The following is a 16,168-nucleotide window of genomic DNA, read 5'->3' on the forward strand; positions in this document are numbered from 1 at the left end:
CTGAGAACTGTGTATCTTTGTATACGTATATGTAAATGGAATATTATATCGTTTGTGTCTCCCAAAGGGCCACTTGGAGCTAGGTGAGCTCACTTCCTGGTAAAGTAGTCTCACGGGGTTGTTTCATTGTAGCAAGTAGAAGGCCCCAGGAGTCACCTGGCCAATGTACTACTGGGCTTTGTTCCCCATGGGCTTCCTACGCCTGTCGGGACACAGCCTGAGCATGGTGTGACACAAGTGAAGGAGGGGTGAGAAGGGAGTAAGGAATGGGTAAGCTAGAAAAGAGAGAAATGGTCAGGCAGCAGGAGGTGCACAGTAGTCATGAAGCAACTATTGACCAGCCCCTAATAAAATACACACTTTACCCCAGGGGTTTGCAACCGTGTGTGACTGGAGAGAGGCCAAAGACCAAAAAAAACAATCATGAAAGAAATTAATCTGAGGAGCATATGAGAGGACACCAAGCACTTGGCACACATGAAGACAAATAATGTTAAACGTAGAAGATGGTATGAGGGAGAAGTAGCAAAAAGAGTATCAGAGTGGTCAAGGGCAGTCTAATTAAGGCTGAAAGAGGAAACCTGTGAAAGAAGAGAGTCATGATGACTCAACAGTGTTCCTTGTTCTCTTCCACTTAGAACTGAGGAGGACAGCAGCCAGCCACAGCTCTGACAGAGGAGTGTTTCCACAGCAGAGCAATGTGATCTTCAACTCCAATGACCACCTGGAATTCTCAAAGTTTATGCCTGTCCCGAAGAACCAAGAGGAGCTCTGTGTAATATCTGCACCCAATGTTGGTGTCAGATCCTAAACTCAGAAAATAGAGCTTTTCTAGCTCTAAGAGCTCTGCTTATGACTCTCGGGTGAGGGTCACATGGAAGAGCACCTCTTTGTCCTGCCAGAGGGGAAGGAATGCCCCTGGTTCAGCTTTTTGCTTTATGTGCCAGTAGTACCACCAGCCCTCAGAGCAGCATGCTGTAAAGTACCAAAACAAAAGCTTGGTTTTTCTCCACAGTTTAACTTTTTCTATGGTGTCTTTTTCCTTGTGGGAATTTCATCAGAATGAATGGTGTTCTTTGGTGGTATGGTACACATTTTTTTCTGAGTCACAGGCTCAAAAACCTGTGCTAGCATCAGGCAATTTTGTTTCCTGTCATTTGTTACCATGCTAGTATGAACACCTTTTTTTTTTTTTTTTTTTCTGAAGCACATAGCTTGTGGTCAGCTGCATCTGGTACTACTAGACAATTACGGTAAATTTACATTTTACCAGCTGAAGTTTCCTGTAAGCCTTCTGTGGGCTAGAAATATAAAATGAAACTAAGCAAGAATGTTCTAACAAATGAGAAATATTATTTTATTTGATTTATTTTTGTGGGTTTTTTTTCATAACAGTATCTGGACTGACTGTTGTTGTACCACAACTTGTGACAGGCACGAAAAAAGCCTATTGCAAATAATAATTTTAAGACATTGTCCCCTGTCACAATAAACCTTGATACTCTGCAGGGACTTATGTGTGGGGATGTTTCAAGTGAACAGTCAATTCTGAAGAAGCTTGCAAAAGGTCTGTTTTACTCTATGTAACATTCTAAGCTGTGCATAAGAACAAGAATACCACGTTTTCTTACTTGTTATCTCACATTAACGTGTGCAGCTCCTAGAGGCATGGCCCCCAGGGCTACCATGACTTAAATGAAGCGATGGGTGGCATTAAGGATATGTAATGTACGGTATGTGTAAGTATTAAGTAGTGTATATAGCTGAAACTTTGTAAGGCATCAACTGTGACTAGAGATTTCCTACTGGGACACATGCAGTGAATGATGCTGGTAATGAAAATTATGGGTTTTCTCCTTTCCAAGGGAAAAAAGGAGGTGATCAGAACTAGCAGCGTCCATATTAGTTGGTTGTTTCTATGTAAAATTTTTTCCCATGTCACCATGTTCACAGTCCAGAAGAGAGGAGGATTCACTTTGTTCGACTCTTTGCTCTCCATTGACTACAGACACCAGGAAATGCGCGATTTTTTTTTTTTCCCTCAGATGACACGCTTTCCTCAAGCTGATCTTTCGTGATAAGACATTGTGCTGATCCAGGATGGAGGCAGAGACTACTGAACCTTGCAGCCACTGGGCTAGCTGAGCACTTTGCCTACCTGGAAGGCTGAATCCAGACAGCATTGCCTTGACTCAGTTAGTGCTCAGGCTGGCTGATGTAAAGGGATTTGAGGATCCACAAATTGAGCCATGCTTAGACAAACTGTGTAGATGTGCCCATTCAATAATCATGTGTGGGAGCTTTGCCTTGGAATTGCATAAGTGGGTGTAGAAAGAAACTGCATGGTGCTATTACAGTTCCACATCTCTGCTGAGCAGTTTGCTTTTGCTTGGAGGAAGCTGTTTCTGCAGGGACAAAGTAGTAGGGAACGCTGCACGTTTTCTTGAAAAGGTAGTGTGTTCTGAGCTAGGCTAGCAGAAAGTTGTGCAGCAAAGGCACTGGTGACATTTTGAATAGGCTTTCAAGAAGCAAGAAAAACTACTTTCATGTATTTGCTCATATTTTAGATCTCTTTCCAACGTGACCTTTTGAAAACAATCTGTTTACACATCCCACACACAGCTAGATCAGCAGTGTGAGACAGTGAGGGGTGGGAGTAGATGTGCAGAGCTGAGTGGCATATAACTATCACGCTTGCACCATGCCAGACATGTTCATACTCTTTCCATATGTGTAGCAGAGGCTGACCCAATCCTGGGATGTGGTGGGGCTTTATGCACCCTCGTTGGAGCTAGTGTAGAGGCTGTGACCACCTGTGCTGGTTTTGGCTGAGGTAATTTTCTTCCCGATGACTATTACAGGCCTATGTTTTAAATTTGTTCAGTGACAAATGACTTCATCATCTCCTAGAAGTTCCCAGCTGCTAGATATGACATCTCAGTGTCCCATGGCCTGGGTTAGATCAGTCAGCAAAGGCCTCTTTGCCGTAAGGGGCAGCATGTGGTGCGCAGCTGTGCCAGGATGAGGTGGCTGTGAGACATCCTGGCAGGTCTTCTCCCTGGTGCATGGTGCTGCAAGCCTTTCATTTCCAGATGACCTGGAGTGCACACCTTTTCATAGCCAGTTTCTGCATCCTGACTGTATGGAAAACCATAGGAGAGCTCACTATCTTGATTCCTGATACGTTATATTTGAACGGATTCATAAAGGGGTGTACCCAAAGGCTTGGTGTTAATTGGTGCCATGGTGCTTTTAATTTAGTCACATGGATATGGCACTGCAGTTCCCACAGCAACTGCCCTCCTCAAGCACAGGGAAAAAAGCTGCCCAAGAAAGTGGGTGTCTTCACTACAGTGTCATAGAAGCCATATGCCACAAAGAGATTTTTATGGTAGGAGCCTTTTATAGCATAGCTGTAGGGCTAAAATCCCAAAGATAAAGTCATCATGTAAATATCCCTGCACATATGGGCATATATGAGTAGCCCAGATTCATCCTAGGCTCTGCAAATGGGAGATTTTTGAATGTGATTTCAAAATTTCTGACTGTGCTTTGTTCCGGTAATAGTAATGGACTGAAACCATTCAGAGTTGTAACCTGGCTTGGGTGAGGATAGATCTGCCTCAGCTGCAGACTCTTTGCTTTCCTTATCACAATGTGTGACTTCTCGGTGTAGAAATAACTTGAAGACTTTTATTTTGATTTGGGAGGAGGGAGGAGACATTTCAGACAATCTCCGTGTGCAAGAGTTAGGTTAGAATACTTTGAGAAGGTCATTCTGTACATGACAACACAGCAGGGGGACCTATCCTCAGCAGGTGAAGTAGAAGATGCATCACTCTAAAAGCAGAGTGGCAGGGTGGTCTGTAAGCAGAAGTGAGAGCTGATAGCTGTCCATTGGCCCTCAAAGTCAGTGGAGACCACAGAACAGCATATAGGGAAGAGTTCAGCGGTCCCTTTTCCAGGATTTTGTACACAAATGTAAAAAGGACTTAGTGAAGTCTGGAATGCATATGTGACTTGCATTCTGCTTTCTCAAGTCTCCACACCAAAACCTTCCACTAAATACAATTTGGTACTTGGCAATAAATTGGAAAGTACAGCTCTATAGTTTGCGTGTAGAACTGCAATTTAGAAGAACTTGCTCCAAAGTAAAGTCTTTGTGCCACTTGTTAAGTGTGCAATTTCAGACTGACCTTTATGGAGAATTAACAAATATGAAATCTGATTTCACCTGTTCTGAATTTCATTGACTTTATCCTTTCTGATTTAGGTTTCATTTTCACTCAGCTGATGCTTATAATCAGTTCTCAGATTTTCTTTAGTCATGCTTTTCATGTTGTTTCATGCCAAGGATTAATAAACCTGGCCTCAGTTCATCATGAAAAGACATGGAAAGAGATAATCCTATCCATGTATACAACCACTGGTTTGCTTTTAAAATGCCCACCTTTCCTTCTTGTATTCCACTGCATTAGTGTTCTCAGTCTTTCCTGACTTCTCCCTGGCCAGACTCATAATCAGTGTACTGATACATACAACAGTTAACTGCCATTTTTTGTCTCAGTATCTTAACTTCTGTGATACTTTCCTTGCCCTAACCATAGCATCATCTGTTTGTTTAGGCTGAGGATCTTCCACTGCGCTTCATGACTTGTCCCTGTGGTCTCTCTGAATGACTTACACCAACTTCAGTTCAGTACAGTCAAATGGAGTCATACTTCCTTCTAGATCCAGGATAGCAATCTTTCCTCACACCTGCAAGTCAGGTATCTCTTTTGGGTTAACTGTCTATGAGTCCTCATATCCCAGTTGTCACTGAGTCTTGCAAGTTCTACAGAATGCACAAATACGCCACCACTAAACACTATTTCCATTGCAGTGGGTTGACCCTGGCTGGATGCCAGGTACCCACTAAAGCCGCTTGATCACTTCCCTCTGCAACTGAACAGAGGAGAGAAAATAGAACAAAGAGTTCATGGGTTGACATAAGGACTGGGAGAGATCACTCACCAATCACCATCATGTGCAAAACCGACTAGAAGTGAGAATATTAATTAAATTTAACAGAGTCAGAACATTAGAATGAGAAGTAAAATAAACCTTAAAAACACCTTCCCACCACCCTTCCCTCTTTTCTAAGTTCTACCTCCTACCCCAGTGGCATAGGGAGATGGGAATGGGGTTTACAGTCAGTTCACTGGAGGTAGTTCCTGCCACCGCTCAGGGAGAGGAGTCCTTCCCCTCTGCTCCAGCACGAGATACCTCCGTTGGGAGAGAGTCCTCCATGAGCTTCCCTTGCATGAGTCCAAATGCAACAAAAAAGTCTTCACAAACTGATAGAACATGTGTCACTCTTCCACAGGGTGCAGTCCTTCAGGCATAGGCTGCTCCAGCATGAGTCCCTCACAGGAACCTGGTCCAGTGTGGGGTTGGGCTCTCTCTCCACAGATCAACAGGTCCCTGCCTGGACCCTGCTCCAGATGGGCATCCAACAGGATCACAGCCTCCTTTGGGCATCCACCTGTTCTGGTGTGGGTCTCCTCCATGAGCCGCAGGGGGACCACAGGCTTCAGCATCTGGAGCACCTCCTCCTCCTTCTCCACAGACCTTGGTGCCTGCAGAGTTGTTCACACATTCTCATTCCACTCTTCTCTGGTGGCAATTTCAACTGCTCTAAACCTTTTTCCCCCCCTTCTTAAATATGTTATCAAAGAGGCGTTACTATCATTCCTGGTTGGCTAGGCCTTGGCCAGCGGCGAGTCCATCCTGGAAACTTCCAGCAGCTTCTCACAGAAACCATCCCTGTCGCCCCTGGCTACCAAAACTTTGCCATGCAAATCCAATACATACATCAGCTATAAATTAACAGTCAGATTTTAATTGTCTCTTCATTTTCATTCTTGTTCTGCTCCAGCACCCTTTTTCTGGCCTTCAGCAATGCAGTCTTAGTGTTTATATTGGTTCAAGATGTTTCAATCTAAGCATTCTCCATGTGCCACATTAACCAGATTGCCATTCTCATTGCATCCCTCAGCAGATTTCCCTTTCTCTTTTGTGTCAGAGTCTACCTGTATGCATTGGCATGGCTTGTTACCCTCCCTCTTGTCTTCTTATCTTCTGTGTGCTGTAGAGATGTCTTCTATCCTGAGGCCATTTTACTGCTGCTTCACACATTGAACTGTATCATGGTTATACATAATTTTAAAGAAAATATTTTTAAGAAAATTTCCAGGTTGTTTTAGAACACAACAATATCCAGTTTCCAGCAGTACGATGGACAGGAGTTTCCTCACTCACCTACACATCTCCTGGCTTGGTATAAATTATCAGCAAATAATGTTTTTACTTCTGGGATAAAATCCTTGTAGGACCACATGTCTGCTTCAAATTGATATCCTAAACTCAGTGCTAGCATGTTTCAGTCAAAAGCTAATGAAGCATACGTGTGTACACAAACTGGTGAGACCTATCAGACCTACCAATTTTTATATATTGTCTTGACCTTTTTGGTAACAACTCCCTGGATAAAGAGTTCACTTACTTGAGGCAGTTGTGCTCATAATACAAAGTCAGCACTGGCCTGCTTTGAGGCCACAGCCTGTACCGTATACACAAGACTCAGGAGCAGCCTGTGGTTTCACTAGACATTTTTTGTAGCAGAAAACCCCCTCACAGAACTGTAGCCTCTGCTGTGGGGAAATTGGTTAGCCTCATATGACACACCCTGCTCATGTTTCCCAACAGCATAGGGCAGAGGCAAAATACCGAAATATTTAAAAGCTTCTAGCTGAAACGTCCTGTGTCTAAAAGTGGAGAACATAAGGCCAGCCCGTTTGCCTCAGGAATCCAAAACCAAATGGACATTTTTTAGCCAACAGAAATAACTGAATTAGTAAATCTAGGGCATTTCCTTCAACTTCTGTATTAGGAGGGAAGTGGAGAAATGAAATGCAAACATTCCAAGGTTGTTGTTATACCTGTGGATTTCTCTTGTAAATGATTTTTCAACCTTGTTCTCTTCACTTTAAGATAACTCCCTTATCTTCCTTATCTCAAGAGGAATATGAATGAAATATCAAATATCTCACCCAACTGCATAAGCAACTTGAAACGAAAGAAAGAAAATAGTTCCTTTTTTATTTTCATACATCCTAAAAATTATCCCAATGAAACACTGTAATATAGGGCTCCAGCTGGGAATCTCCAAATTCCATTTTAACCAAAAGTAAATGTGTTACCCTTCTAGGTAAGGTCTGGCACAAAATTTAGCCTTTATACAATGTAAATTATTGAATTCAAAAATTCTACAGAAGTAATGAAATTATTCCCATAGCCTCTGCAGTCCAGTTTGCCATCTCTTGGGAATCCTGTTTGCTCAGCAAATAGGTTTAATGTAGGACGGCATCCCCAACACTGCAGGGACAATTGCTGAAGAATATGAATATGAGTCATTTCCACCTGAAGTCATACACATAATTACTGCTCCAGCTTAATGGCAAATGAGTAAAGCAAAACAGCCTAGAAAATACAGAATAAATGAAATTACATACAAAATCCCTTTGTTAGTGTAAGATATCAAACATGGATAATCACTGCATATAGGTTTTTACTTATGGAAAAATGTTATCTTCCTTGGAAAACAGGTGGGGGCAGGTGATGAAGGCCTGAGGAGCTAGATGGAAACATTCAGTGAATTCAGCCTGTCCTAAGGCAGCAATGTGGATGCTGTATTGCTACACACACACAACCCCCCTCTTTAGTGACAGCCTCTGAATCTGTATTGATTTACCCTTTGGCTGTGGAGATGATTATTCACCTGAGCATTAAAGCAGATCACAGCTGTGAGGTGAACGCTCCTAAGCACTTTAAATCAAAACCCATTTAACTCCAGCCACATTTGCTTTCTCATTCTTCAGCTGAGAGCACTTGTTTCCATGATGTTTGATTGCCCTGCCTTTCTGCATTTGCATTACAGATATGTCTAAGAAATTTTTAATTACCATGGATGATATCCCGTTTAATACATTATTTTATAATTGGATTTTTAGAGAATATTAATTTTTTCCTGCAAAACATTATTAGTTATTAGACGACACAACCTCTATGTCCTTGTAATAATAATCACCCTTGACTTGACATTAGCCGCTTGTCTTCACTGTTTTCTTTACCATCTTGGAAAAGTAATCATAAACTGGTTTTTGTTGCCTGTATGTTTAATTAATTTTTTGTCGCTTTGCTTTTATGAGTCAACCAGACAACTTGTTCAATAGCCCTGTGACTAATTTAGTGCCTTTGTTTCTACAAACAACTGCACCAAAGAGCACCTAAATAAGATCGTTTAAGAGATACTTTGATGTGTTGCATTTGAAGTCTTTGCTCCTTTGCTGCAAACTGTGCTCACTGCTTAGCTTTGACCACAACTAAGATCACAGTGGGATTCATTCCTCTTCTTAATAGAAGTTTGTTCACCTCAAAATTTTTACGGTTGGCTAGACCATCTCTGCTTGCAAGGGGTCCAGCGAGAGCAGGTATGTAATGCTGTGTATTAGACACATTCAGGGACTCTATGGTTCCTTTGAGCAATACTAGCTGTGAGCTATGTAGCAGTTACCCTCCATTTCGTGAGGTCTATGATTTGGTTTTCTGTTGGTTTAGCCACCTCTGCAAGCTGGAGGTGGGTGGGGGTTGGAGGGGAACTGTGTGCAATGTTCCTGGTGGGTGCATTGCCACTCAGCCCAGGGGTGAATTTCTGTCCATACAGCTCAGTAATTCTCAAAATTGTGAATCTGGTGGAAAGAAAATTTGGCTTGCCTCTGGCACTGTGAGACAGATGCGGTGATATGAAACCAGGCTATCAGATGGTTGTACTTCCTGGGACCTTTTCTCCCGAATTTCATTACAGACTTTCCTCTCACCACAGCCTTCTCAAGCACAAGAAAGCTAGTATTTCCTGTTCCACACTTTTATTTAATGATTTAACTTGAGTGTGTACTCCAGGTGCTAAGTATAAATTAATAAATACTGCTGCAGCAAATCACATTTCCTCTTGGGCTAACTCTCAGTCATTTCTAAGCTCCAGACCATCTATCCCCTCTCACTCCTCCTTGGAGGTGAAAAACAGTAACGGTGCTAATGCTGGTATGTCAGAATAGCAAAAACTACTTTGATGCTGAATTTGTTATAAATGTGTTTGCAGATTCCTGAGGCTGAAGAGGTATGGAAGGTCTCATCTAGCTCAAACAGAGACAAACTGAGAATAACTACAAGGAAGAAAACAATAACAGTAGAAAGGAACAAAACCCACACACTTTCCTCTGAAGATTAAAGAGATTGGCCACAGGTAAGAAATAGCCAGACAAGAACTAGAACTCCCACGCTTATGTGTTTGACTCATTATTTCTTATGTGAGTGAGTAATAATCTCTGCAATTAATGGATGCCACAAAAGATGAAAGGGATGGAGCATTATAGTGTCAGCTCAGCAGAATAAGCTACCAATATTTGATAGGAGCTCACAGGGTGCTAATAAGTTTCATAAACCTAGGATGCAAGTGACTGTGATAAAAGAAAATAAAGAACAGAGAAAAGATTAGGAGGGTCATAATAAAGTCAAATAACTGTTTTTAGAAATAGCTAAAGCATGTCCTCCAAAGATATGGGGGGGGTCAAGGTAGAGAAAGGGTGATTTGGACTTTTCTGACAATAGACATGTATGTATTAATACAAAAGGCACACATTTATCTGATAGAGATTTCCTTTGTACTCAGCCGTCATTATTTGGATCACATTTCATGGGAAGCAGTAGGCCCTGAAAGAGACCCATAAGAAAGGATGAGTTTTGACCCTATTCATTGACTAAGGAAGGCTGGGCCCTGGGAAGGGCCAAGCAGGGTAAGAAAATAAGAGAACTTTCCTGGGAGTGGGAGAAAAAATGATCAGAAAGAAAAGTGTCTGATTACAAAGAAAACACAGGAAAGGAATGGATATTTGAAACAGAAACAAGGACTGAGGAGAAGCATTAAAACCATTCCAAAGCCTTGCTCATTTGCCTATCTGAACTTCTAAGCAGATGTTCATCTGTAGCTCATTCACTCTGAGTATAAAACCAGAGAGGATACAAGGAAAGCCAGGTACCAGGAGGAGAACTATCCATATGGGAAGAGAGTCAGGGAAGATGTGTTTCATATTTTGTTCCACCCAGAGGAAAGTGCTGACTCAGACTGGGATTCTGACTCAGTATTTCCCAAGATCCCTGCCACATCACTGTGTTGCACATTCAAAAATACCCCTCCAAAAAATGCACTCAAGCACTCTGTCCTGGAAATGATAGATCATGCTCACAAATAAGTAAAAAAGAAGTCTATCCAATACTAAAAGCATCCTCTTGAAAATTCTGCTTCTCTACTGTCAGTCATCTTCTCACGGGTTCAGAAAGTTTATCAATAAAGCCCCTTTAAAATAGAAAACAGCCAAGCAAAACTGAAAATCTGTGAATGATGCTGTACATGGTCTAAGAAAATTTTAAAAATGTGAAATGAGTGCTATATGGATTTAAAAGAATGCCTAAGGCTATTAAAAATTGTGAAAGGACAGACCTTCAGACTAGAGCTATTCCTTTAGTCAGAGTCTAGAGACCAGATGTCTCTTCTCATGCCCTCCAAAAGTGCCTCTGGTTTGAAACAGAGCTTTTAGTAAGCAGCTTCCATAAGTAGTCAAGCATCAGTGCAAATTAAATTATATTTTTAAGGTTTGGGGTTTTGTTTGTTTGTTTTAATGGCACATGAAATGCTTATTGGGAAGCAACTTCTACCACTGGACAGAAACTACTTAGCTGAAGTCACTTTCACTTTTCATGTAAGACTTTGCTTTTCTCTGTGCACGTTAAAAGACACCTATTTTGTCCATCTGTGTGTAGCTTGTTTTGGAGATAGAGGCACAAATGCATAAGAATTTCCTCTTTTAATTGCTATTCTTTCTCTACAGTGTATTCATGTAGCATTTGTGCAGTTGGTCTACACGTAATTTTAGAATTCATAAGAACTCTCCGAAAACAAAGAGCTAGCTTACTAGGATCAGTTCAAAGTTTTAAAATGAATAATTTTTCCTTTTATATCCTTATAACTAGCCACCTGTGATAAACACCATCTGAAAACCACATCATTTTTTGCAGCATATATAGAAGAAGCAAATAATTTTTACAAAGCCTATGGGGGGGAAAAAAAAAAAAAAAAAAAGTTGCTAGACAGGCAACATGAAACTCACCAGCTAGACTTTCATATGGACTTCCATCACTGCTTGTTTGCTTCAGATAAAAAAAATCTTAACAATTTTTTCATTAATTCATGATTTTTATTAAACTGCTTGTTAATCTACAAAGTAAGAGAACAAGCACATAGGGTAGTTGACAGCATTTTATGTATTTTCTACAAATTTCTGAAAAGTATTGTATGTATTTTAAATTAATAGTTTACTGGTATTTGATGTAATTTGAGAATTTTGTCATTTATCAATAAATAAATAAGCCATTTTATTCCAGATGTTCTTCTACTGGGCTAAATGAGGGAAAGGACTTCAGCACTTCAATTGTAATCAAAACCGAAACAGTTTAACTTTACAATGAGTAATAAAATCATTGAGTGAAAGGTGCTCCCTGAGTGTCTGGAGTGACCAGAAGAGAAGCATGGTTCAGGAATCAAAAGCCTGTAAGGTTGGACTATCTAAATTTAATAGAGCCTATGATGTGTAGAGGGTTTCTGATGATGTGAAGTGACTCGCATGCTTCATACTTCCTAGGATTGCATATCCGGTTCAAATGTGAAGGAATTTTGTCACCACTTAAGGAAGATAGGAATATTCTCAGCAAATAATGTGAACACTGGTAGTTGGTTTTGATACAAATTCATGAATGTGCAGGATCTATTCTATACTTTCAACCTCTTCTATGCTTTTTCATTTATTAGAGTCATTTGTTTGGGCACACTGCTCAAGAATTGTTTTTTTAAGAACACCTTATATTGATATCCAGAATCAAGTTTCCCAGTTTAATGCACTTTTAAATCAAAAGCAATCTTTCCATTGACTTTTGTAATCTTTTTTTTTAATCAATCAACCTTTAACCAAAACCTCAAGCAGCACCAGCTGCACAAGGAATTTTATATTGCAAGTGAACAGCATACTTTTCAATAAAGGATTGCACATGGTTATTGCAACAAATTAGGTAAGACTGAGTTCTTTAGCATTTGTTTCTCCTGGTAGCCAAATTTTTCGTGTAGGTATTTCAAACTCAATTTAGCATCATGGTTCATTGAAAAAGTGTAGTCACGTAAATACAGTTCAAGTGGTGAGGAAACAAATTTTAATTGATTGAACAGCATTATTTGCATAATGTTTCTGTTTAATGGTCCTTCTAAAGGTGAAGCTAAAATGGAAAGTCTAAATTTGTTCTTATAAGAACATAAATCATTGACATCTACAGTTTTTAAGGATGCAACCAGAAATCTGCGGAGGAGCACACAGGATGATAATGCAGGGAGACATGAAATGGACTGAGGACAGTTGTGCATGCCCCAGAGGGAGAGTTGTTTGACCTTCAGGAGCCTATGAGAAAGGTGGGAGGAAGCAGGGAGGGGCAAGGGGGGTTGGAATTTCCTTACCTCTAGTGACATTAACAGCCTGAGGATAAAATAAAATCGTGAATTGTGGAATGACTTTCCTTTGATGTCACTGACCTTGGGTTCATTGTATATGATGATACACTTTTCAAGAATACTTTTCTATGGAAGTGGTTATGCACATAGATATATTTTATTGAATCTTGTTTGATAACATAAATCCAATCTGTGAAGAAGTACAGAGCATTGCTTACTCCTGTTAAACTCACAACCCTGAGCTGATTTAGAGACCAGACTTACCTGACTGGTACCTTTCTGTTTTGTAAGGTCAAGGGCATCTCTGACCGGTGATTTAGGGGGAAATCTCGCAAATTACACATCTGCCTGAGACATAGCAGTGAGCATAGAGTGGTGCAGGAGGTTCCTTTCCTCTTTGTGGGACAGGAAATAGAGCCCTCTTTGGTTTTAGTTTCCCTCTGGATGATGCAACCACCATACAGACACGGATGATCCCTTGCCATGGATCAAGGGATTACTCTATTTGTGGAGGTAACTTTTCGGCATACATCTTCCTTATTGCTAGTCAAGAGGACTTTGCTTACTATGGGTGGGCACATTGGTAAGAAAAGAGTGAAAGAGGAAGCTGGAAGACAGTTGGCCTTCTTTTGCTATCTTGCACCAAGGCCAACTGCTACATAACACACCCAGAAATCACATTTGTTGCTGTTGCTGGGCCATCATGCTGCTCCTCACCTACTTCAGCAGCCTGTTGAATCCCACGCATTACAGAAGTTGCTGTTGTCACTTCTATGCCCCACACAAGACAGCAAAGAGGTGAGAGGTTTTGCATTATTTGCTATTTTGGGCTGAAAATCCTACACTTGTCCGCCACGTTTAAATTTTTCCACCTCCAGACCTTTTTTAGACGTTTTTAATATTCCTGACTCTCACTGACAAAAAATAATCCCATGGTCACTCCTAGACTATTGGAGGAAGATAATGGCAAGGCCGGATTTGAGCTGAAAACCTTCACCTAGGAGTCCTGCAGGACCCAAGCACAATGTAGACAAAATAGAGACTTTAAGGGGTGCAGAATACAACCTGCTGTTGAGTCTGCCCCTATACCAGGGATGCACAAAGTGGGCTTATTGACTTTTAATTTCCTAAAAGGCCTCAGGGGAATCCCAGAAAACTGCAAATCAGTAAAGCTGACATCCCTACCACACATACTCAGACAGAGTGGGCCCATGGATAAACGTTGTGCAAAAGAAAATGATAAATTTGGCATTTGTGACAGGATATACCACACTAGAGTTTACTGAAAAGTCAATGAATACTTCGTTATTCATATTCACAATAAAGTTTGCTGATATAGTGAGCTATTAATATTCATAACTAAGTTTACTGATGTACTAAGTTGTGCAGGATACAGAGAAGAGATCCAGCTACAAAGAACTTTTTAAGGACTTTGAAATACAGAGTGACAAGGTAATAAAATGGCAGATTAAAATCAGTACTGATAATACGGAGCAATAGAGAGTAAGGACAGAATCAATTTGCTGCACAAGTAATGCACAAAACACAGTGACATCCTCAGACAATTTTGTCTTTCCTCTTGAATTTTTCCCTTTCTAGTTTTAACTACTAATAGGAGATAATATCTTTTCACTCCCAAGCATGTGCATCTATTAACCCTCTCAGATTGTGTAGCTGGAAAAAATTGTACTGACCTTCAGTAAAAAATTTCCAAAACCTCTGCTATATGTAAATATTTATGATAGCCATTAAAATTCACTTCACACTTAAATTTAACTTAGCTGGAAGTGCCTTTCTCACTTGGATATAGTGAGGAATGACACAGAAAATGAGATCCAGGACTCTGGTAAATGGGAGAGAAGAGATGGCAAGTTTTCATGTGACAAATGATTTGCCTAATTTATATGGTGTACAACTGTGTATCATACAGAAAAGGCATGGCATGGGAGGGAAGGGGAGGGCAAGGGATGGAGAAGGGATAGGGTGGGGTGTGACGGAGATGGGACGGGATGGGATGGGACGGGACGGGATGGGATGGGGAGGGGGGAGGAGAGGGGATGGGGACAGAATGGGATGGGGAGGAGAAGGGAGAGGATGGAAAAATGTGGTCTTGAGGAGGCTGATTTTTTTTATTCTTCTCTGGCACTGCTATCAGAATAATGGAGCAAAGTGAGAAATGTTCAGCAGTTATCTTAAGCATCCTGTAGAAATAGGTTTCACAGACTCACACTGGGTAGGGAAAAGTCAGGTCAATATAAGAAACTAATTATTTAGATTTCTTTGAAGGATTAGGTGACTTGGGCAGCACTGGTGAATCTCTGCACTGTCTGGTGTCAGGCTTAACATGAAAGGTTTAAAAATGCTTAAAAAAAGTTCCAGGGTGAAATGAGGATACTTTGGAGGAAAAGAAAAGGAAGAAAACATCCAACCAATCAACTAAACAAACGAAAAAAACCCAAACCAAAAAACTACTGAAATGAGAGTGTTACAAACACATTTTGTCAGCAGTGCCAGCTTCCACTCCATTTCTGCACTGCTCATACCTTCCCTACTTCTCTGCTCCCAAGCACTAGCATGAGAGGAACCTGGGAAATTGTGTGACTAAGCAATAAACTCCTCCCCAAATACTTGGGGTTTTGAGCCAGATTTAATGTGAGAACATCAAGAATGCACGAGACAGCAGAACACAGAAAATGGCACAGGCTTGGGTACAAACATCTAAGGCAGGATGGATTGGGAAATGTTATTTTTATTTCTTCTGGATGTAAAGCAATTACCTTACTTGTTTTTCTGTAGACCCCTTTGGCAAGGTGTGGAAAGACTATATTTCATTTTATAGCCTAATAAAGTAGCTCCTAGCCAGTTTTGGCTTTAAATTAAAAAAAGTAGAGTATTAATTTACTCAAGAGTAAACCTGTTTGTTTTTTTATTTCCCTTTTCCCTTCGCTTCGCTTCGCTTCGCTTCGCTTCGCTTCGCTTCGCTTCCCTTCCCTTCCCTTCCCTTCCCTTCCCTTCCCTTCCCTTCCCTTCCCTTCCCTTCCCTTCCCTTCCCTTCCCTTCCCCTCTTTCTTGTTTTTCTCTCCCTTCTTCTTCATTCTCTTTCTTTTATTTTTTCTGGGAGCCCCTGGTGGTCTAGTGGTTAAGGATGCCGCGCTGTCACTGCAGAGACCCGGGTTCGATTCCGGGTCGGGGCCACTCCCTGGGCAGATGGAGCTCGTTAGCCCTGTAAGGCAATCCATCTACATCCTGAGGACCTCGCTGCCACCGTCCAAGCGTGCTTGGCCCCGGCAGATGAACCTCAGGATTAAAGGGTGGGCTCAGTTCCGCGCACACTGTGTCTCACCTAAAAAAAAAAAAAAAAAAAAAACCAATGGCCATTATTATTATTATTATTATTATTATTATTATTATTATTATTATTATATTTTTTTTTCAATAGAATTTGCTACAGCTGGCTGTGTGTCCCCACAGGACAGTTAGTCTCTTTTAATACCTCATGAAAGAGCATGAGCACAGGAC

At 41.0% G+C, this 16,168-nt stretch overlaps 1 long non-coding RNA gene across 2 annotated transcripts; it reads left to right on the forward strand.

Annotated features, from left to right (window-relative positions):
- The first annotated feature begins 759 nt into the window (after window positions 1-759).
- Window positions 760-16,168, forward strand: LOC114069080. 2 transcript variants are annotated; one of them, XR_003573723.1, is made up of 4 exons: window positions 760-982; window positions 1,866-2,321; window positions 13,163-13,447; window positions 16,089-16,168. It is a non-coding gene; the product is annotated as an uncharacterized LOC114069080 (long non-coding RNA). The 2 variants fall into 2 exon arrangements; XR_003573724.1 differs by having other exon boundaries at window positions 2,046-2,321.

This window comes from Empidonax traillii, unplaced genomic scaffold (genome assembly GCF_003031625.1).
Source record: "Empidonax traillii isolate 1590-97213 ecotype Southwest subspecies unplaced genomic scaffold, ASM303162v1 scaffold1181:size245440, whole genome shotgun sequence".
Lineage (NCBI taxonomy): Eukaryota > Metazoa > Chordata > Aves > Passeriformes > Tyrannidae > Empidonax > Empidonax traillii.